The sequence below is a fragment of the Microtus oregoni genome, unplaced genomic scaffold (genome assembly GCF_018167655.1).
Source record: "Microtus oregoni isolate MIOR12 unplaced genomic scaffold, Mior012 000018F_ref0000195, whole genome shotgun sequence".
Classification (NCBI taxonomy): Eukaryota; Metazoa; Chordata; class Mammalia; order Rodentia; family Cricetidae; genus Microtus; species Microtus oregoni.
The window spans coordinates 10,560,709-10,583,722 of NW_024543077.1; the positions used below are offsets into that span (position 1 = coordinate 10,560,709).

A 23,014-nucleotide genomic window follows, 5' to 3' on the forward strand; every position below is an offset into this window, starting at 1 on the left:
GACTGCTTCAAAAAAATACAAAGGACAATTTCTGAGGCATTTATAGAAGAGCCTTTGAGAAAATGCTTATTAAACATGCAGTGTTACTTTATGAAGTACACAGTGACTGAGAAAGTGTTTATCTTTAAAGGTTTATTTTTTGATCATCTTTCTGCGCATGCATGCATGTGTCTCTGTGTGAGTCTGTCCACTGGCATCTAGCAGAGGGAGGAAGAGGATGTCCGCATTGAGCTGGGGTTATGTGCCATTGTGAAGCCATGAACTGAATGCTGAAAACCAAATTTGGGTCCCTGCATGAACAGTAGTACTCTTAACTGCTGAGTCGTCTCTCCAGTCCCTGACAAAATACTCCTCTGAAATTACACGTCTGCAATCTCTAAATCTCTTATGTTCAACCAAACGTCATGGTTCGGCTTGGCTTCGGCAACCTCAGCAACTTTTCCAAGAGCATTTCAGGCAATGCTGTCTCTGGGAGGATTTGAATCAGCAGGAAGTGACTAATGTGGACAAGAAGTGAAGGGAGAAGAACGAAGCTGCTTTTAGAGAGGACGACCATACAATGACGTCTTACTAGACCGAATCAGTCTGATTAGACTTAGAATTGGGGTGGATTTATTGTTTTTAAAGCAAGAAATTTCACCTTCCATCACAGTGAGGGGGCAGTCACCACATTAGAAATGGTTTAAGCATGAGTGGCAGACACAGGTGACATCAGAACCTGGAAGGTGGAGGAGAAGGGTGGAGGGGTTCAGTCACCCCTCATGCACACAGGGAATTGGATGCTAACCTGTGCTTCAGGAGACATCGCCTCACGAGGCAGAACCAGAGCCCTCTCCGACTCCTCAGAGTAATGGAAAGTTTGCAACGTTACCCTTTCTACAGCTACTTCATATTTATAGCAGAGTTAAGCTTTTGAGTATTCTAAAGATGCACAGGTCTGAGCCTCCACTTACTAAATAGCTTCTGTTTTAAATAATATTCCATAGTCCCTAAACCCCATCATTATGGAAGGTTTCGCTCAAGTTCTCTTCTTTGGAAGTAGTATGTAAATTCTCTCATATGTTACTGCATTTACTTTAACTGTTTCCTCTGTACCAAATACACACACATGTGTCTGTGTGAATGTTTTTGATTTGTAAATGCCTTCATTATCTAAATAAAACGTTGGCACTATTCCTGACGTGAAACTTAACAATCTTTCATCATTTACATTTCTCAGCATTCATTACCTTAAAAATTATATATCCCATATTATATATTTGTGATTTGAAACAGGACTTCTTGTTGACCAGCATCCATGATCTCACTGTAGCGAGGCGAGCCTTGCACCCCCTTTCTTTCTGCATGTTCTTCTCTGGTTCTGGGCTTACAGGTATGCGTTTCCATGACCGGCGCAAAATTTGCCTTTAATTGGCAAAACTAATTGTCTGCCCTTGTGGCGTGATGTGTGGTGATGTGGGATGAGGTGCGGCACCTAAGACCCTGGCATTTATTTCCCAGCATGACTGAGACAACGGAGTTCAGACAACAGATCAGCTGACAGCTCACCGTCTAGCCAACCTGTGCTCGTCGTTAGGGGGTTTCCCCTTTTACTCAGAATAAAGAAAACAAAGTAAAGGAACCGTGTCCTGAGGTGTTCATATATCAATACTTTAAATGGAAGCATATATATATATATATATACATACATACACACTTATATATATATTAAGAAAAGAAGTCCTTTCCTACCTTGCTGAGCCTGTCAGCAGGAAGTAAGCTTACTAAGCTTCCTGTCTCTGCTCACCCACCTCCCTCTGTTATTTCCTGTCAGGTGTGCTGTGCTACCCTGCAGGCTATAAAGATTTCACTTGCCAGGACAAAAATTGCAATTGCATTCCTTTATAAAATGTACAAAGTCTTTTAGACTATGGAACTCAACTACCTATAATCAGCAGCTACCTTTTCTTTGCACCATCTCCCCCAGTAGCAAGAAAAGCTCCTAGATTTTAAAATAAGTGTGGCCATCTTACAGTCTTCCTTGAATTGAATTTCATGACCTTGTCTTACCATTTTCTGGAGGCTCCATTAAAAGCACTGTTGTGTTTTCAAATTTAATTCTTAGAGATTTAATTCTTGACAAACTACTTTACCTATATGGGACAGTTTATAAAAGTGTGTGTGTGTGTGTGTGTGTGTGTGTGTACACATAGTGCTAAATACAAGAAATGACATGTTTTTGAAGGTTTAACCTAGTTTTCTGTTTCTTTAAAAAGGGAAGCAGAATAAAATTAGCTTATTTTATTCTGTTTGAAATACTCTCCTGGTAAGGTCTCATGGGATAGCTTTCTGATAAGACAGCTTGATTATATGGTGAAAACAGGAATAACGAGTTATTTGTATCTTTATAACCCTGAGATGACTGTTGGCTCCAGCACTGCCTACTAATAATGTTGCAAAAATGAATAAAATAATTATTTTAAAACAATTTTTGCTAGTATTCTCATATATTACTAGTGGGTATTTTAACATTTTCATACACATCCATCACCTATTATCTTTGAAATTTACTAAGTTTTCTCAAGAGACCTTGGGTGAGAGGTTACTTATTGAATCACCGGGACTGAAGAGAAAGCTCAGTGGGTTAAGCTGTCTACTGCCAACGACCTGAGGTTTATTCCAGTGACCCACAGAGTAAAAAAAGAAAAGACACTTGAAAGTTGTCCTCTGATCCCTACCTGTGCCTTGTGGTAGCCATGTGTACCCCCTCACATATCCAAACAATAAATACAAATATGTCGAGAACAAAAGGAAGTTTGGCCACTGCCCAATTGTTACGCCACTGATGCCAGCGTTGGAGAATTCACAAGACAGAATGTGTAAACTGTTAAGAGATGTGACATAACACATTTCATTTTTATGTAGCCATTGCATTCAACTATCCTCACACTCTGCCAAGGAATTTAATCTATTCTTTTACAATTTACATTTCTAGGCAACCACAGAAATAAGCTATATTACTGGTACTGATGAATCCCTATGAAACCACTAAACAACAAATGTAAATTCCTGTCTCACTATTTGTAATAATACCCTAACATTTGTAGATGTCGATACCCGTGTTCTAAAATAAAATGAGCAGTGTACAAGTTAGACTAACTAAATTGCGAAAGTCATAGATCATTATGTATTTCCAGTAACTTGGCCTCGATTTATTTGCTAATTTGTGGTAATAGCTTATGTGCTAGTAATTCTTGTCCTGTATATACTCTTTTATAATCATGGATTAGATCAGGAATTTGGGACTTAGGAGGAACACTAGCACGCCCACATCCATGTGAACTGGGAGACCAATCTTTGTGGGACTATTGGCCTAGAAACAACTGGAACAGAGAAGCCATGGAACAAATAAGTAGCCATTGTCTTGGCGAGAACTGATGGATTTTCATGAACTCCTCCTTTATTTCCGTTGCAATGGCTCCGTGTGCCGTCTCAGCAACACTCATGCTGTGTGCCCTGCTCCTCATTTGCTCATTAATCCCAGCCTTCACAGTGTGAAGACTCCTTACCCTTTATCCTTGTCCTTTTAGATCACAGAGAAAACACTTAGATGATGGTAGATTAGTTGTATAACCTCTCCAATAGCTATTGGAAACATCAAAAAGCAATCATCATTTCCACTTTGATCAAAAGAAAGCGATTAAGCTTTCTAATTCAAAAATTGGGTGATCTAATTCAAAATCTAAGCCTTTTTTTCTCTAAGATACGTCGAGACCACTAGTGAGAGGTATTTTGGAATTCTTTCCACTCCTGTGGGAGATAAGTTATTGTTTTAGTTTTCTTTTTTTTCCCATAGGTGTGAATATTTGAGTCACTACTATTCAAGCTATGAAGTGGATCCTGAGACATTTCCTTGTTTTAAGGCTAAATGAGAGCTGAGAAAGTAGGTCTTTGTCGTATTTTCACTAATTGCTTCTCCCGAGAGAGAGGGTTGTGCAAGCCATTCTTAGGGCTTTTATTTGCAATAACCCAGAATCAAGAAGATAGATGCATCATTCAATAAGCGCATTTTATTCTGCCCTGCTCTGATTCAAGAGTGTGTTGGGAAAGTAGGACAAGCCTGCGCATCCCCTCTGCGTTCGGTGTCTTTCTTTCGGAGACAGAGCTTGAATGGACGCAATTTAGGGAGGAAAACTGGCTTTGCTGACTGATGTCCTCACGTATCTGTGATGGCTGTGAAGACGCTTCTTAGCATTCATTTTCTTGTGGCTAGAAATAGCCAAGACCTTTCCGTAAAAATGTAATTGGAAATCTGCCATTGTCTCGTATGAGACAGCAAAAAACGTAATTTTCACAAGAGAACTCGAAAACCTAAATGTACATAACTTTTTAAATGTTTAAAATGTTGAAATACTTCCTGAAAGCCTGAGGAAAACGATGCTTAGGCGTGAACAAAAGCTGGTGAGCGGGAACAAGGAGAGGGAAATGGCAGGATGCAGCTGGCAGGAAGTGAGACATGGCGGGATGAGGAGGAGGGTCCCAGCAAAGGAAGGAAGGTCAGTACAGAAGCACGGGGAGAGAGGAGGGACAAGTAATTCTAAGGCTGTTTGATAACGCTCCAAGGAATCTTATGGTTTTATATTTGCATAAAATTATGCACAACATATGTACTTATGCATATACATCCATCTCAGGAGCTGCTGAGGGAGGGAAGCAATTACTAGTCCTAACCAGCTGTGAAGTCTGAGATCCACAACAATGACCGGCATGGCAGGGCATCCATGGAGATGTAGCAAGCGGCACTCACAGAGTGGTGGCAACCAGCAGCATCTAAATGGACTCAAGGCCCACCCAGGAGGAGAGAAACCATGCCTGGTAGTTTGCTTCTAGGAAATTCCCATGGCTTGTGAGGCCATGGATCCTATAAGAGATTTACCAGTGCCACTTCGTTGGATTGACATAACTATTTACTTTATTCTAAGTCTTATCTACAGGTAAGCATAGGTGTCGCCCTCATCCAAGAGGCTTCTCTTTACAGTAAATGGAGACCCTCACAGAAACTTACAACTAGACATGATAATAAGCAGGTCATTGGGAGCCCATGGATATCCATGTCCCAATGGACACATTGACTTTATAGTCCATGCCTCCGTGGTTCATGGAATAACACAGAAAAGGGGCTGAAAGATTCTACCAACCAGGAACCTTAAAGTCTTCCGTGGAATAGTTGGTGTCTGGCGCTTTCAGCCAAGGTTAAAGCCTTCCAATTTGGAGGGAAACTTGTTAAGATGTAGGATATAAAAAAAAGGAAAGCATCAGTAGAGTTTAGGGTGAGCTGTTTACAAACATGTAAAACAATAGAATGCCTTAAGAGAAAGAGAAGCACTTCCTTTTTCTAGGAAGCTCCTTTAGATAGGCAGGAAACAATACAACATAGCTTCAGGAAGTCCTGACACTGACCAGGACCCTTAGTCACCTCCCTTCCTAAGAGTGGATTAGTAATGACAGCTGAGAGTCACTTTGAGACAGGCCAGACTCCAAAGGAACTCTAAATCAAGCCCTGCTGCCGGGAAGAACCTAGCAGCCTGAAAGAAGCAGAGACAAGCTGCAAAGCAAAGATGGAACAAAAGCCAGCTGCATGAAGAGGTTCCAACCAACTAGATACCTGGAAAGGACACTCTGAATTTGCATTTGTAGCCTGTAGTATCTGAGGTCTGCGCCAGCTGCTGGGAGTTACCACCCTTGCTGGGGTGAGCTTTGGTGGTGCAACTGTCCTCATTTCTGCTTCTACTGTAGCAGCCTCCCACCCTGTACATACCTGGAAGCAACCCCAATAGAACACACTGGCCACTAAGTTGGACTTCGATGGATCCATACTCTGGTCTGTTGCTGACTTCCTATCTGGGGTGAGCATACACGTGTTATGTCTTCCCAGGATTGTTTATCACACGGAAATCTACCACAGACCGAACAATAACAATATCTACGGACATGCTAGTATGGAAGTGGGGTGGGGAATCTCACCTGATTATACCACTGGACAAAGAACTATAAATAACATGATCTTTGAGAAAAGGGAGAGTGAGCATATCCCAGGAATGAGCCTCCCTGAAGTGGTCAGTCCTGAATCTATATTCACTCAAACAATAGAGACTCAGGGGACTTGGAAGGAAAGGAAAGGGGAGAGTGATGTGATTATATTTTAACTAAAAATGTATAATAAAGTAAAATAAAATGCTAAAAAGGAAAGTTTTTATGATAGATGTGTTAGCCGAGTAGAGAGAAGACCAATAAATAGGTCAAAGCTAGCTTGCTGTCCTAGGATGTGAAATCTGAAAACCTAAATTTGGGTGACACTTGGAATAGGAAGGTGTTGCGGGAGGTCCTCCCACTCCTCCAGCCTATCACCGCTGAGGTACCAGCCCATTGGGGCGTGGTTTCTCTCCCTTTAAAAAAGCGGCCACTTCCCTCTCCTCTCTCTCTTCACTTCCTGCTCAGCCTGCGACTAGACTCCTTTCCTGGTTGCGTAGAGGGCTGTTGCCTGGGACAGTGATCTGTAAGTTTTTTCCCCTTTAAATAAATACCACCCTAATAATCATAACCCCGAATTGGTGTGGCATTGTTTGTGACTTACGCCTTCATTTTGGCACCCAACGTTTGGTTTTAGAACCTCTCCTTTCCCCACTCGCAGCCGCGAGTTCGGCTTGGCGGCCCCAAGTTCGGCTTGGCGGCTGCGGGCTTGGCGGGCGCAAGTTCAGCTTGGCGGCCGCGGGCTTGGCGGGCTCTAGTTCGGCTTGGTGGGAGCCCTCCCTTCCTCAGCTGCCAGCGGCCTTGGACTCCCCATGTGGATTTAAACTCCACAGGCCCGCGTAGTCTCTGGCCGCGTGGTTTGCTCTTTTCTGAGTCATTTTTAAATCTCCCTTGCAAGTACAGCTCTTAAGTGGCATGAACCAGAGCACGTGGTTGCTGAAAGCTGCAACCCCTCAGGGTGACTCTGTCATGTGGAGGCATAAGCGGCTTCCAGATTGCTCTTCTCTACCCCTGGATTCTGGGTTTCTGTTTCCGTCTCAGGAATTGATTTAATTACATTTACTTTGTTGAGAAACTTGCATTTTCCAGTTTTTAACATCTACTAAGGCACTGAAACAGGACCATGTTTTCACCGCGACTCTGCAACAGCGCCACCTGCTGGATAATAGGTAATATTGTAGTTTTTGTTTCTAACGCAAATTTTACTGCTTTGTTTTCACTAATACAATGGATTAGTAAATTTATATTTACTAATACAATGAATTACATCATACAAGGTTTATATGATTATGGGGATACCTTAATTTGCTTGTTACTAGCCTTCAGTTTTCTTTTCCATATTCTATCATTAAGGAAGAATATGGCACTCCTAAGAACGATTGAATCTTTACGTACTAATAATGAACAGAAGAATATGGCACTCCTAAGAACGATTGAATCTTTACGTACTAATAATGAGCAGAAGAATATGGCACTCCTAAAAACGATAGAATCTTTACAAACTAATAATGAACAGAAGAATATGGCACTCCTAAGAATGATAGAATCTTTACGAACTAATAATGAACAACTAATTGACAGGATTAAAATTATTGAAAATCAGAGGTTATCTGAACAAGTGGATACTATGACAGACAAAATTGATTCCATATCCAAGGGTATTAGAAAGTTACCTGAAAGGGTTCAGGCTGTTGAATTTGACCTTCAGACTTTATCACAAAGTTTTGATAAGGTAACAGACAGAATGTACCTCCAAGATGGGAATCTACATGATATACAAGAAAAGTTTAAGGAGGACATGTTATCTTTGAAGGAAAAAATTAAAGCTTTGGAATCACAGGTGCAGAATGGGGACCAAAAAATTGATACCTCAGTGAAATCACTGGAAATATATACAGGTCAGGAGATTCAGGATTTAAGAGAGACAATGATAAAAAGATTTGAAAAGATTGGGGAAATTATTGCAGCTGGTGAACAGAGTAAGGAGGCACAACGACAGGATACAAGGCCTCCACCAGCTATTAGAACTGGCTTACCCAGGGTTCTAGCGACATACCCTATACTTAATTCTGAAAAAGCATCAACTTCTAAAGGCTCAAAGGGAGTCAGAGAAGCTAGATGGACGCCAATAGCAATGAATGATCTGAAAGAAATTAAGCAAGCTGTTGTTAATTTTGGCTTGCACAATGCATATGTAAAGGAAATGATAAGGACTTGGGCTTCTAATGCTAGAGCTACTCCCCATGATTTCCATCAGTTAGTGTCTGCAGTTTTAGATAATGGACCTTCCTTGATGTTTGGAATTTATTTCAGAGAAGAATCCAAACATATGGAACAGCAAGGAAGAGCAAAAGGTATTGAGGTTTCCCAAGATCAAATTCTTGGTGCAGGAGAATATGCTGATCCACAGGTCCAAGCTCTTTATGACGATGAAGTACTGTGTCTATGTCACCAAGCATCTTTAAATGCTTGGAATAGGATACAAGATCCAGCAAAAAGGGTTGAATCATATACCAGAATTAGGCAGGGACAGAGAGAACCCTTTATTGACTTTTTGCAAAGATTAATTAAGGCTCTGGACATAGGGGTAACAGACCCAGAAGCTAGACGAATACTTCTTGAATCTCTAGCTTTTGAGAATGCAAACATAGAATGCAAAAAGATAATTGGGCCTTTAAAGTCTAGATCAGCACCTATGGATGAATGGATTCAGCATACGATGAATGTTGAGACATTTAACTATAATGACAAATCTTGGGTAGGAGAAGTGATTTCCAAAGCAATGAGGAGACGTCAAACTGCCAGGTGTTTTAATTGTGGTAAATTAGGACATTTGCAAAGGGATTGCAGGCAAAGAATTTCTAGGAATAATATCTCTTCTGGGAATGACAAAAATAGGAGACCTCGGCCTTCAGGTATATGTAGGAGATGCGGTAAAGGCAGGCATTGGTCCAACGAATGTAGGTCAACAACAGACAGACGGGGCAATCCGATATCATCGGGAAACTCCTTGGGGGGCCTCTCGCAGGCCCCCAAGCCAACAGTGGCCCAGTCATTCCCAGTCACAGTGGAGAACGTGCCTCACCAAGAAAATTAAAAGCTCCAATTTCTGCTGTAAAAAGTAATACTGGTCTAAATGATGAATTACGTGTGGAGGATGAGTCAAAAAACCCAGTAGGACAGAGTAAACGTGTATTTTGGCAGACTTTTATTAATGATCAAAGACCAAAGCTAAGAGTCTGTATAAATGGCACTTTTATTGAAGGCTTATTAGACACAGGTGTGGATGTAAGTATCATTGCCCCAGAATCTTGGCATCCGAATTGGCCTCTTCAAGAGGTAGATGTTCAGTTCCTAGGAATTGGAACCTTATCTCGTGTAAAACAAAGCACAAGATGGGTTGAATGCATAGGGCCCGAAGGGCAAATAGGAAGACTAAGGCCATATATAGCCAATATTGCCATAAATTTATGGGGCCGTGACCTGCTACAGCAATGGAATACCCAGATTAACATTCCTGTATTTCCAGGAACTCATAATTCTGGGAAGGATATGATGAGGTATTATGGGAAAAGGTCACTAGCCATTCAGGCTGTACAAGAACATACAGCAAATACCAAACCTTTAGAGGTACCAACAGCCCTACCTTTAAAATGGCTAACTGAGAAGCCAATATGGACCAAACAATGGCCTCTAGCTGAAGATAAACTACAGGCATTGGAACAGCTGGTGCAAGAGCAACTAGATGCTCACCATATTGAAGAATCAACCAGCCCTTGGAATTCTCCTGTGTTTGTTGTAAAAAAGAAATCTGGTAAATGGAGAATGGTGACAGATCTAAGAGCTGTCAACAAAGTAATTCAACCTATGGGCCCACTACAATCTGGAATTCCTTTGCCTTCTCTGTTACCAAAAGGATGGCCTCTTATAGTTATTGATTTGAAAGATTGTTTTTTCACTATACCGTTACAAGAAAAGGATAGAGAAAAATTTGCCTTCACAGTGCCTACTTATAATAATTCTCAGCCTAATAGGAGATATCAATGAACTGTCCTCCCACAGGGTATGCTCAATAGTCCTACACTGTGCCAATATTTTGTAAGTAAGCCATTGGAAATAATTCGTAAACAATTCCCCAAGTCCATCATTTATCATTACATGGATGACATCTTATTATCTGATTCAAATAAAGATACTTTAGAAAGGATGTTTGAAGAAGTAAAGAAAGTCTTGCCTAGGTGGGGATTACAAATTGCCCCTGAAAAGATTCAAAGAGGAAATTCTATTAATTACCTAGGTTACAGAATAGGGTTAGAGAAAATTAAAACGCAAAAGGCACAAATTAGGAGAGACTGCTTAAAGACTCTTAATGACTTCCAAAGATTGTTAGGAGACATTTCCAGTCTACGACCAGCTGTTGGGATAACACCTGATCTAATAGTTCATTTAAACAAAACCTTAGATGGTGATAAAGATTTGAATAGTCCAAGAGAACTGACAGCTGAAGCAGAAAAGGAACTGACAATGATTGAGGAAAAATTACAGGAGGCACATGTGGATAGGGTGAACCCAAATCTTAGCTGCATCCTAGTCATATTGCCTTCCAGAATTTCTCCTACAGGGATTCTAATGCAGAGGGAAGATATTATTTTAGAGTGGATATTTATACCTAATAAACCAAGTAAAAAATTAAAAACTTATGTGGAAAAAGTCTCTGAATTAATTATAAAAGGTAAGCTGAGACTTCGTCAACTAGCAGGTATAGACCCAGCAGAAATTATAGTGCCTTTTACTACTGAAGAAATAAAAAAGTTATGGGAAGACAATGAACCGTGGCAAAGAGCTTGAGCTAACTTTTTGGGAGAAATTAATAGCAACTATCCCAAAAGTGATAGACTTAATCTCATAAAAAGAACTTCTTGGATTCTTCCTAGAATTGTACGTGATGCTCCAATAACTGGAGCCCGTACGTTCTATACTGATGCAAATAAATCAGGGAAAGCAGGTTACAAGTCAGATGAATTGAGTAAGGTGGAACAAAGCCCTTATAATTCTGTCCAGAAGGCAGAATTATATGCCATTCTTATGGTGCTAAGGGATTTTAAAGAACCTCTTAATATAGTTACAGATTCACAATATGCAGAAAGAGTTATCTTGCATATTGAAACTGCTGAATTTATACCAGATGACACAGAGTTGACTTCATTGTTTATCCAGGTACAAGACATAATCAGGAACAGGCTTTGTCCGATGTACATAACACACATCCGGTCCCATACAGGTCTGCCTGGTCCTCTAGCCCAAGGCAATGCTGAGATTGATCAATTATTGATTGGAAGTGTGTTGCAGGCCTCGGAATTTCATAAGAAGCATCATGTCAATAGTAAAGGCCTAAAGAAAGAATTTTCCATTACTTGGCAACAAGCTAAGGACATTATAAAGAGATGTCCTACTTGTTCTTTCTATAATCAAACACCGTTGCCTGCAGGGAGTAACCCAAAGGGTACTAAGAGAAATGAAATCTGGCAGATGGATGTGTTCCACTTTATGGAATTTGGTAAATTAAAATATGTACACCACACCATAGACACGTATTCAGGTTTTCAATGGGCTACAGCCCTGAGCTCAGAAAAGGCTGATTCAGTAATCACACATTTATTGGAAGTTATGGCCATCATGGGTATACCTGCGCAAATAAAGACAGATAATGGTCCAGCATATGTATCTAAGAAAATGAAACGCTTTTTTGATTATTATAATATAAAACACATTACAGGTATACCAAATAATCCTACAGGTCAGGCAGTTATAGAAAGATCAAATCGTACTATAAAGGATATGCTGAACAAACAGAAAGGGACTGAAAATACCCCCAGAAATAGATTACATAATGCTTTATTAACCTTGAATTTTCTTAACGCTAATGAGAAAGGAACGACAGCAGCAGAAAGACATTGGATAATGGAAAAGTCTGCTGAACTAAATCAACCGATTTATTTCAAAGATGTGCTGACCTCTCAGTGGAAGCCAGGAGATGTGCTACGTTGGGGAAGGGGTTTTGCTCTTGTTTCCACAGGAGAAGAAAAATTATGGATACCATCAAAATTAATAAAGTTTCGATTTGAAGAGGAGAAACCTCTTGGAAAGGAGAAATGACAACTCATCCACAACGATGATATTCATACAGGTGGTAAGAAAAACATATAGAATGGGGGCAGGGTTCTGTTCTTATCTCCACAGGAAAACACTCATCTTTGAGAAATTCAAGGGACCCTGGATGTTTGGATACTGACAGATGGAAAAATACCTGCCCAATAGGAAATATCAAGACAACTGAATCGGTTGTGTAAGTAATATTAAACCATATTTCTAAATTTATAAAGCTGGTTTTGAAGTTGGACTCTGGCTCAGTCCCTCTCCAATTCCAAGCCTGTTAGTAAGAGAAAAACCCAGAGTTTCTGGAGTTTCTGTCTCATGTCAAGAGCCATGATGTGGGACAGAAAGAAATATGAGTTTAGAAAACATCTTTGCTTTTCTTCATATCTATCATACTTTTCATTGAATATATCTATCATGTCTTTCATTGAATATATATATATATGTCTATATATGTCTATATGATTAATTTTTACATTTTTCATAATGAACAATGAGTTTTTCCTGAAGTGACATTTGAAGTTTCCAGGAAGAAGATGGGGCCCCATAACAACAACTCCACCTGGTTGATATGACGTCATGATACTGATAGCGCTACTACAAGACCTGCTTTTGGTACCAGCTGCACAAGACAGTTCCAACTTGGTTAGCTGAAATGGTGCACATCTTATACAACATTTTGGCCAGACCTGCACAAAATACTCAGAGACTATTGGCAATTTTAAAAGCCATTGATCTTGAAATTTAACCATCATTTTACTTTCACAGGATCCCCCAGAAAGAACGTCGCCCCCATGACAGCTGGAAGTAATTCTAGAGGACGACGTCCCCTCTCCCAGTAAAGTTTGCCCTTGGGTTTAGGGACATCATTTAGGGGTTGATAATAATTAGTATACGATTGAGAGTTGGGGGAGGAATTTTATACGCTCAGGGATCATTTTGAAAAAAAAAAAAGAGGGATGATGGGATAATAGATTTGTAATTGTGAGTTACTGTTTTTAGACAAATACATTGGTATAGATTCTTGTATATTGATACAAAGTTAAATTATATTGACTATTGTACGCATGCATGTTTCTACCTCTGTTTAAAACATTTTTTATGTATTGACATATATTGTATTGATATATATATATATGTATATATATATATAGTATATATTTACCATATTGCAGTATACATTTCTACCTCTGATTAAGATACTTATATAACGATTGTGTATTGATATATATTTACCTACTGCAATGTATATTTGTACATTGTTTATATTTGGAGGTCATTGTCCTCATTTGTTTCACAGTCGTTTATTGTCTTAGTCTTTAAGTTAGATAGATATTGAGAATTATATAGACTAATAGTCATCTAAGTTTGTCATTTATAATAGACTAATCAGGTTCTTTAGATATATAGAGATTATACTCAGTATAGATAGATAATCTTCAACTTCTTCAAAGAGCTGTAGAAAATGGCCTTTAATCTAACTCAGAGTTTTGTGGTAGTGAGACACAATTGCTCCTGGCAACACCACTCTATTCCCGAGAGATTGTTGAGCACCAAAGACACTCCACCTGGAGCCTTCTTTTTGGCAGAACTGGCCTTTGGGCAAAGAAATGCCCATACCTCAACGACTGACAAAGATACAGAGCGTGCATCAATGGATAAAACAGGGCTGTCATATCCTGCCAAGACAGGGTAAGATAGTTTTGAAAAGTTGCTTGCCTTTGAAAATGGTATGTCAGTTATGTTAGGCCTTAGCCAAAGTTGGTTGCTTCAATGCTGCTAACGTGATTTTGGGTGATTGCCCAGGTAGCCAGTTGTCTCTGTGATTTGTTGCATGTTTTGGAAGTTGTTTTACTGAACTTCCTAATTACCCTGGTAACATTATTTCCCTTCTCAGATCTTTGATGGGGTTGAAAACTATATAAATGTAGTTACTTTCTTTCATGACTTGGCCAAGTTATTTATTATACAAGACCTAAGCTAGTTAGAATAGGATATTTGTACTTATTGTATATAATTTCATAGTAGGTTTAGAACTCTCTTATTTAAACAAAAGGGGGAGGTGTTGCGGGAGGTCCTCCCACTCCTCCAGCCTATCACCGCTGAGGTACCAGCCCATTGGGGCGTGGTTTCTCTCCCTTTAAAAAAGCGGCCACTTCCCTCTCCTCTCTCTCTTCACTTCCTGCTCAGCCTGCGACTAGACTCCTTTCCTGGTTGCGTAGAGGGCTGTTGCCTGGGACAGTGATCTGTAAGTTTTTTCCCCTTTAAATAAATACCACCCTAATAATCATAACCCCGAATTGGTGTGGCATTGTTTGTGACTTACGCCTTCAGGAAGGAGAGGGAACGACTTAAGAAACACTAAGCACGGGACCCTGCAAGGATTTAGCAATTACCAAATGCACGACCAACCAGTAGAACAAATGGAAGAAGAGCACAACCAGACCCTAGACACACTGTATGAGGACAGCATTTGACTTCTCTATTCAGCGGCTGTTAAGGTTTAAATCCAGGGCCTCACGATTGCCGGGCAATGGAGGTCTCACTGATACATCTGGTTTCAAATATAAAATTAGGAGCTAACATGTTAAGACAGCCCTCACCTGTATCTTTTACAAAAACTAACCACAAACTAAAATACAGAAAAAATTTGCACAAATAAGTTTGTATATCTCAAATTGAAAATTAAATGTTGTCTTTACTTTAGCAAATACTTTTTATTCATTTAGCTGTTTTGAGAATCAATTTGAAGTAGCCCAATCTAGCCACAGACTTACTAGGTACCTTGAATATTTAATTTCTAAGCCATTGCTCCAGCACTTTGGTCTTGAAGTTTTGATCCCTCTGCCTCTGCCTTTCAAGTCCTGAGATGACAGGTATGGCCACCACATCCAGCTAAAGAATTGTTCTTAATAAATTAAACAACTGTCCTTTTTCAATAGGAATACTGTGTATTTCTGCTACCATGCCTCCACGCCGTTGTTCATGTCATGATCACAATTCAGATTAGGTTGAATTTAGATAATATTCTAGCTAGAAGAGAAATTGATCACTCACTAGTCAATACATATGTAACTTTTGAAACCAGATTTTTAAAGTAATTCATTGTATTTTGTTCAATTATCTTGATCTTAAGTACAATGATTTTCATGACTATCTTGTAGAAATATATATAAATACTTTAGTAAGGATGATAAACTTAAAACTTTAGGTACAAAATATAAAAGTATCACCCAGGAACCGCTAATCCATGCTCACAAAGTCACAAGGAAGACACATTCTGAAAACAGATCACACCCAGAGCTCCAAAATATCCTAAAGCCAACAGCTCACATCCCTTTTACCCAGATTACATCACGGATAACTATTTAAAATAAATTTAAAATTGGCTGAGAAATATCACACCCATCTCCAAATCAACTAGATTGAGCAAACGGATTTACCGTTTGGCTCAGCCAATTATTCATTAATTAAAAGGAAACAAACTCTATCTACCAGACAATTGAAAGTAGAAAGAACCGAGAGAAAATATTTTGCATGAAGAACATTATGGAAAAACTGTTCCTGTTCGTTCACCTGTGGCAGCAGCTGAAATAAATTTGTGCTACCTACCGGCTGATTAGAGCACTTAGAAGGCAGAGTCAACATGTCCCTGCCTCGCTCAACACAGGCGTGAAACATTAAAAGAGAAACAGCCACTTTAGGTCCCTAAGACTCACAGTGGATTGAAACTGCTCAACTTCTGATAGGTTTGGTTCTCTGAATTAATAAAATATTCATCAATGAAAGAAATTTTGCAAAAATGTAAAACAATACATTTGTTAACTTTCATAGGAGATTGTTTTGACAAATTCCATTTCTTCCGCTTTGAAGAACTCTTCTGAAGTTCCCCCCAAATCTTTGTAAAGTGTCTCTATTGTTACATATGTGTAAGGTTTTTCCAAATATAGAATTGTTATTTTTTGACTCAACGTGGTCTGAATACATTAGGGTTTTATTCTAAATATTTGTTCTCTATGTATAGCACCTTAGATGTAGAACTCACCCCAATGTGCCTGTCTGAGATTCTTCTTATCGAGAGCTCCCCTCCCACCCTCACACTCCACATCAGCATATGGAAGGCCTGGATTCATCAAACTGTCTATACATAGAACAGCAGATCAACGTCACTATACAGACAGACAAAATTAAGAGAGTAAAATGTAAGGATTGCATCTAGTTTAAACTCCATTTGACTCTGAAATCACGTTGAAAAGCATGCCAGATGGCTTCCAATGCATAGCCAAATTCTTTCTTTAAAATCCTATGAAGTGTGGGTTTGCACTTCATCTTCCTTCAGTTCCCCTTACTTTCATTTCCCACATTACCCTTCCTTGTTAATGTCTTCCTGAATCTCATCTTCATGAATCAAACCTCTGTTAATTGCTGATCGCTTATGCAACTAACCCATTTCACCTCTGTGGTGCCAGGCGTCAAAGGCTGGTGGTTGGCATTCTGACTCATGCTTAGAACAAAAGCAGACACCTTCTAGATACCTAGATCTCCTCCCAGATGCCTTCCACAGCTGGCCCCACATTTCTCTCTCGGCACTCGCATCATTTATGTGAACCACTGGCAAGCTTTCTAGCCAGTTCCTTGATGCAGATGTGATTCCATCCATCACTGCAGCAAAACTGTGAAATTTCCCTTCTTCTTCCAACTGCCAAAGCACAGTGTGGGTCAAGAGTATTCCTGACGGCTTCCTCTATGTTATAAATTATCTGAACTGTGTCTCTCTTTTGGGCCTTGTATCCCCCTATATCCTCTAGTACAAAACTATGAAAAGAAATCAGGCAGAGATGTGGGGAGGGCTCATCTTTGTCACCTGCTGTCTCTTGTTGCTTAAGCTTTGATCGTGAAGCTTCTCCCTATTGAAACTCTAGGGAGCATTAGTCCAGTAATACCGCATATGCCTTTATTCCTAAAACTATGTGGAAAATTCTTTTTCTTCCAGGGAAATGTTCACAATTCAATCTAAACACAGAGTAGCTTAATCCTCAGTGTGCATTCACCTATATGAGAATTCAAGCCCAGTTATTCATGAACACATCTGTGGAAGGAACTCAGCATTGGTCACCTCCTTCTGTGCTCAGTAAAAAAAAGTACAGACCAGAAAAGCAAAGACTTAAACCTTAAAGTCAATTATAAATGAGGTCATATCCTTTTTACTAAAAGCTTATGATGTAACCCCCTTAAAAGTCATACATTAGCAAATGTGAGAAACATAAATACTCAAGGTCCTTGGTTCGAGCGGTATCTGTAAAACATATTGTTTGAAATTTCTCAGTGTTTGTGTGTAAATATTATATTAGGTCCACAGCTGTCACTGTGCTTGGTCCTGCCTTTGGTTTATCTGAATATTGATTTCTAGGTTCAATTTTGATTAAAAATATTGATTCAATGAATATTTTGTGTTAGTACTTTGCTGGACACTAGGAATAATACATTGTAATGGGTGGTTATTTTTTTTAAAAAGATCCCAGCAGAATACTTGGCCATAATAGGCATCTGTGTTCGTTTTGTTACTAAGGGGTACATAACTTTTCAAAACGATGAATCGTTAAGTAGGAAGACATCTTTCAACTGCATCCGTGTCCTGAACAACCCTGTAAGGCAGAACCTGGCCACAGCAGTATTCCATAGCAACGGTGAGAGCCCTCTGGGCTTCAGAGAACAGTGCTAATTACAGAAGCCACACAGGTGTGCTGTTCCCCGCGGAAGTAAACATCTGCTTCGGATGATAACAGTTTCTACCTGCATCTGTGGAATTCTCAGACGCAATGACCTGGATAGACAGCGGCTCTTTTTACAATACAAGACTTAACCAGTATGGTCCCCTCCCTCCCACCATTCTCAATGTCACAAAGCAAACGTACAATGAATGTATTGATTACTTTGGAGGAAATAGCCAACAGAGAGCACATAAGCGCTGTGCAATTGCGACACCCTTATCTCTAAAGCCTGTTTTGTGAGGCCATGACACTGGATTGACAAAGATGTTCTTTTATGGACTATTCTGGTTGTTTTCTTTGCAATTCTACTTTTCTAATCACATATAAAACATTTTCCTTTATTAGAAAACTGTAATTTTCCAATTTTACTTCTGCTGAACAAGAAAAATAAAAATATATTTTAAGCAGAGAAAGTAGTAGATTAAATGGTCAGGAAGGAAACTTACTTTAATGAACTTTAACATTTCATAAAATTCTGATTTTTTTTGTGCTTAATATTTATAAATGCTTTGGAGTGAAAATCGGTATGTTGATAGGCTGCCTCAGATAGGCTTTTCATTTCCAGAGATTTTGTAATTTTCTGTCACCATCTGATGACAGATTTCTTTTTTTTATTATTTTATATTTATTTATTATGTGTACAATATTCTGTCTGCATGTATGTCTGCAGGCCAGAAGAGGGCACCAGACCTCATTACAGATGGTTGTGAGTCACCATGTGGTTGCTGGGAATTGAACTCAGGACCTTTGGAAGAGCAGGCAATGCTCTTAACCGCTGAGCCATCTCTCCAGCCCCGATGACAGATTTCTTGCAAGTGAAAGACTCTATCAACACTGGTGGGCAGAGCTTTTTAGCAAGCATGTTAAAAAAAAAAGTACTTAATTTGTTCAGGAACAGTGGTGTATGCCTTTTTCAGGACTGGAGGCAGAGCAGGTGAGTTGAACACTCTGAGTTCAAGGCCAGTCTGGTCTAGAAAACAAATTCCAGGCCAGTCAAGGCTGTATAATAAGACCTTGTCTCAAAAAAAAAAAACCAAACAAAACAAAATATAGTACTTTGTTGCAGTAACTACCAGTAAAGAATTTTAAAGATTTAGACAGTTGTATGATTCAGGATAATATTGAAAAGTTATATATTTACTGCAATAATACGGCCGTCTTTTTCCTCATCCACAAAGTTCTTATTGATCCATACATCTCCTTACACATCACTTAAAACGTATGACTTCTTTAAGAAGATAAAAACTTCACATTTCATAGTTCATTTTGTCTAAGGTTTAGTAAAACTGCGAAGAAGATAAAACAGCAGAGAAAACTCATCAACCTGTTTAAATATTTTTTCTACGTTTCTCAAAAGATTTTTGTATAATATACATGCATATTTACCTTATAATGCATTGATTTTTGAAAGAAAATTTATTTCAGTAGTTGAACAAAGTCTTCCTGTCCTTACTTACTCTTATGATAGTGTATGATAATCTTAATTAATTTAGCATTTATAGTAACTTGACTATGTTTTCCCATTGCTGAGATGATGAGAAAATTTCATGGATTTCTTTACTTAATTTATTTTGTTTTCACCAAAATTATTAATTACTTTTTTATTGTCTTTAAGCATATAGGTTTCTTTTTAAAGAATTTTACACTTTGTATTTTAATCATATCCATTTATTTTTATTTTAGATTTTCTTAAACATATTTTTTTTACCTAGTAGAATTCCATTTACTAGCCACTGTTGTGAGTGTACATAAAATATATCCATATAAAGAGATATTGAAATGCTAGGAGAAGCAAGATTGATGTGACATTCATATGCTTCCATCATTTCTACCTAAATTGTCACATATAAAGATTTTGTGGTAAGATAATGCATTCTATCTTGTCTTATGTCCTCTCTCCCCACATAGCATTAATATAGGGCGTGCTTTTATACATAACCAGGACAGTGATCCTTAGCATGAAAATGTCTCAGTATCCAAACAGAAAACTTTTGCTCTGTAAACAATTGCATTTAACATAGAAATGAAAATTGCATAGACAAAATTGTCTGTGAATAACGACCCCAAACACTATGATGATGTAAAAGTTAGTAAGAATCCCGACTCATTGACCAGTGTTGTAATTAAGACAGTTTCTGTGTGATTTTTTGGGTCTGGGTGGCTGGGAAAGAAATGAAGAGTCTCCAGTTACACTATGATACAGTTTATATGTATTTATATGTATAATACACACACATATAATATTATACCTTATGTCACAGATAGCTTTCTTTATAACGGGCTCAGGTATTCAATAAAAGCATGGTTAAAAATTCAAGCTAGAGTAGAAGATCAACAGAATCAGCTTTTTTTTTTTTTTTTTTTTTTTTTTTTTAATGAACGGAGAGTTTTCCCGGTACCGAATACAGAATCGAAAGGAGTGAAATCACCAGCAGGAAAACATGGACTTTATCCCAAACCAAATCATGCTGATTCCGTTTGGTTTGTTTTTCTTTTTTCCACTGAACTGGCTATTCAAGTAGCCTGACAACAGAAGGAAGCAAAGGCGATTATCTGCGTCAGGGGAGTGCTCTGAACATCTCTGGAACAGCAAAGGTGACTGACGTGTTCATCATCTTTTATACGTATGTCTTTCAGCCTAATTTCACAGAACTATGAAAATGACAAATTTGATTATTTTTAAAGTTAGTCTTATCTAAGACCTAAACAACTTGTCTGAAGTTCTGCGAGTGCCCAAGGGAAGTGACTATAAATGTCTCACACTGCAGTACACGTCCCTGTCCTCACACTGCAGTACACGTCCCTGTCCTCACACTGCAGTACACGTCCCTGTCCTCACACTGCAGTACACGTCCCTGTCCTCACACTGCAGCACACGTCCCTGTGTTCACACTGCAGTCTGTACACGTCCCTGTCCTCACACTGCAGTGCATGTAACTGTCGTCACACTGCAGTACATGCCCCTGTCCTCACACTGCAGTACACGTCCCTGTCCTCACACTGCAGTACACGTCCCTGTCCTCACACTGCAGTACACGTCCCTGTCCTCACACAGCAGGCAGTACACGTCCCTGTCCTCACACTGCAGTACACGTCCCTGTCCTCACACTGCAGCACACGTCCCTGTCCTCATACTGCAGTCAGTACACGTCCCTGTCCTCACACTGCAGTACACGTCCCTGTCCTCATACTGCAGTACACGTCCCTGTCCTCATACTGCAGTACACGTCCCTGTCCTCACACTGCAGTACACGTCCGTGTCCTCACACTGCAGTCAGTACACGTCCGTGTCCTCACACTGCAGTACACGTCCCTGTCCTCACACTGCAGTACACGTCCCTGTCCTCATACTGCAGTACACGTCCCTGTCCTCATACTGCAGTACACGTCCCTGTCCTCACACTGCAGTCAGTACACGTCCGTGTCCTCACACTGCAGTACACGTCCCTGTCCTCACACTGCAGTACACGTCCCTGTCCTCATACTGCAGTACACGTCCCTGTCCTCATGGTTTAAGTATGTTGCAGGATTGATATTTCTATTTGTATGATATTTAAAGAAACATTTCTGCGGCTTGGTTCAGTCATGAAAAGCACTTGTTGCTTCTTCAGCGGACCTGGGTTAGATTCCCATTACACACACGGCGACTCACAGTGTGTCTACAATTCCAGAGGGCAGCCAGGCACGCACATGGTGCACATACCACATGCGGGAGATACCCTCATACACAGAAGATGAAAGAAACAAACCTAAAGATAATATAATTTCTTCATGTTTCAAGAAAGTATACCTTTTAAAGCTTCACCTTGTTGTCAAATTATTCAAAGGAAGTTTGACATCCAGAGAAGATATTTTTCAGGACATTATGAATCTCAACAGTATTTCCACCTCTATTCCCCCTCCCCTCCTTTCTCTGCCTTTTCCCCTTTGACACCAGTCACCCTCCCTGTCTCCCTCCCTCCCTCCCTTCCTCCCTCCCTTCTTTCCTCCCTCCCTCCCTTTCTTCCTACAGTTTCCCTTTAGCTGCTTTCATGTTCTGTGGGCGTTTTTATGTGCGATTATCTCTATAAAAATCTATAATTCACAAATGACAGAAAAGGTTATATTTGTGTTTAAGCATCTGGTTTTTCTGTTCAATGTGGAAATCTCCAACTGCATCTATTTTCCAGGAAGGGAGATTTATTCCATCTTTGTGACTGAATACAAAGCCATCATGGATGTACACCGCATTTATTCATGTGTTAACCTCCTGGTAGACACCAAGGTCAACTCTAACTTAGTTACTTTGAATAGTGTTTCTATAAATATGGGCCTCCTGATATGCTGACTTAGATCACTTGAGTATGTATTAGGATGTGGTATAACTAGATTATGGGATAGTTTGACTTTTAGTTTTCCAGAAACTCCATACTGATTCCATAGTACCTTGAATAATTTACGTCATCAACAGCAACACACAAGCATTTCCTACTGTCCCGTGTTCTACTCAGCATTTTCTTGATGGACTTTTTTCTGACTGTGGTAAGAGGAAACTCAGTGAGGTTTTTATTTGCATTTTACTGGTGGCTAAAGATGTTGAATATTTCTGTATGTTTATTGGTAACTTTTACTTTATCAGGTGAGGATCAATTATTCTTTTTATTATAACATTTATTGATTTATTACAGTTTTTAAGTTTTATATATTATGGAGATCAATTCTGCTAGATTTTTGTTCCTTTGTGATATATAGAAGGTTTTAAATCTCATGCAATCTCATTTGACAGTTCTCGATATAACCTCCTGGCTTTGGGGTCCTTTTCATCAGAAGCCCCTGCCCAGACCTGGACCTTAACACTGCTCCTCATGGTCCTTCTGACAGTTACAAAGCTTCCGGTCTCATATTGTGGGTTTTGATGTAATTGAGTTAGTTTTCATACAAGATGTGAGAGAGATCTAGTTTCATTTGTCTTCATGTGAATATTATTTTCCAGTATCATTTGTTGAAGATTTTTTCACCATCTGTGCTTTTGGACTCTGTGATAATTCAGCAGGCGGTAGCTGCATGGGTTGAATCCTGTGTCCTCTATTGTATCCTCT

At 39.4% G+C, this 23,014-nt stretch overlaps 1 protein-coding gene across 1 annotated transcript in view; it reads right to left on the reverse strand.

The window, feature by feature from the left end:
• Window positions 1-23,014, reverse strand: part of LOC121458915 (protein piccolo) — a 309,061-nt gene that overhangs the window by 14,731 nt on the left and 271,316 nt on the right. The gene's annotated exons all lie outside the window — the stretch shown is intronic.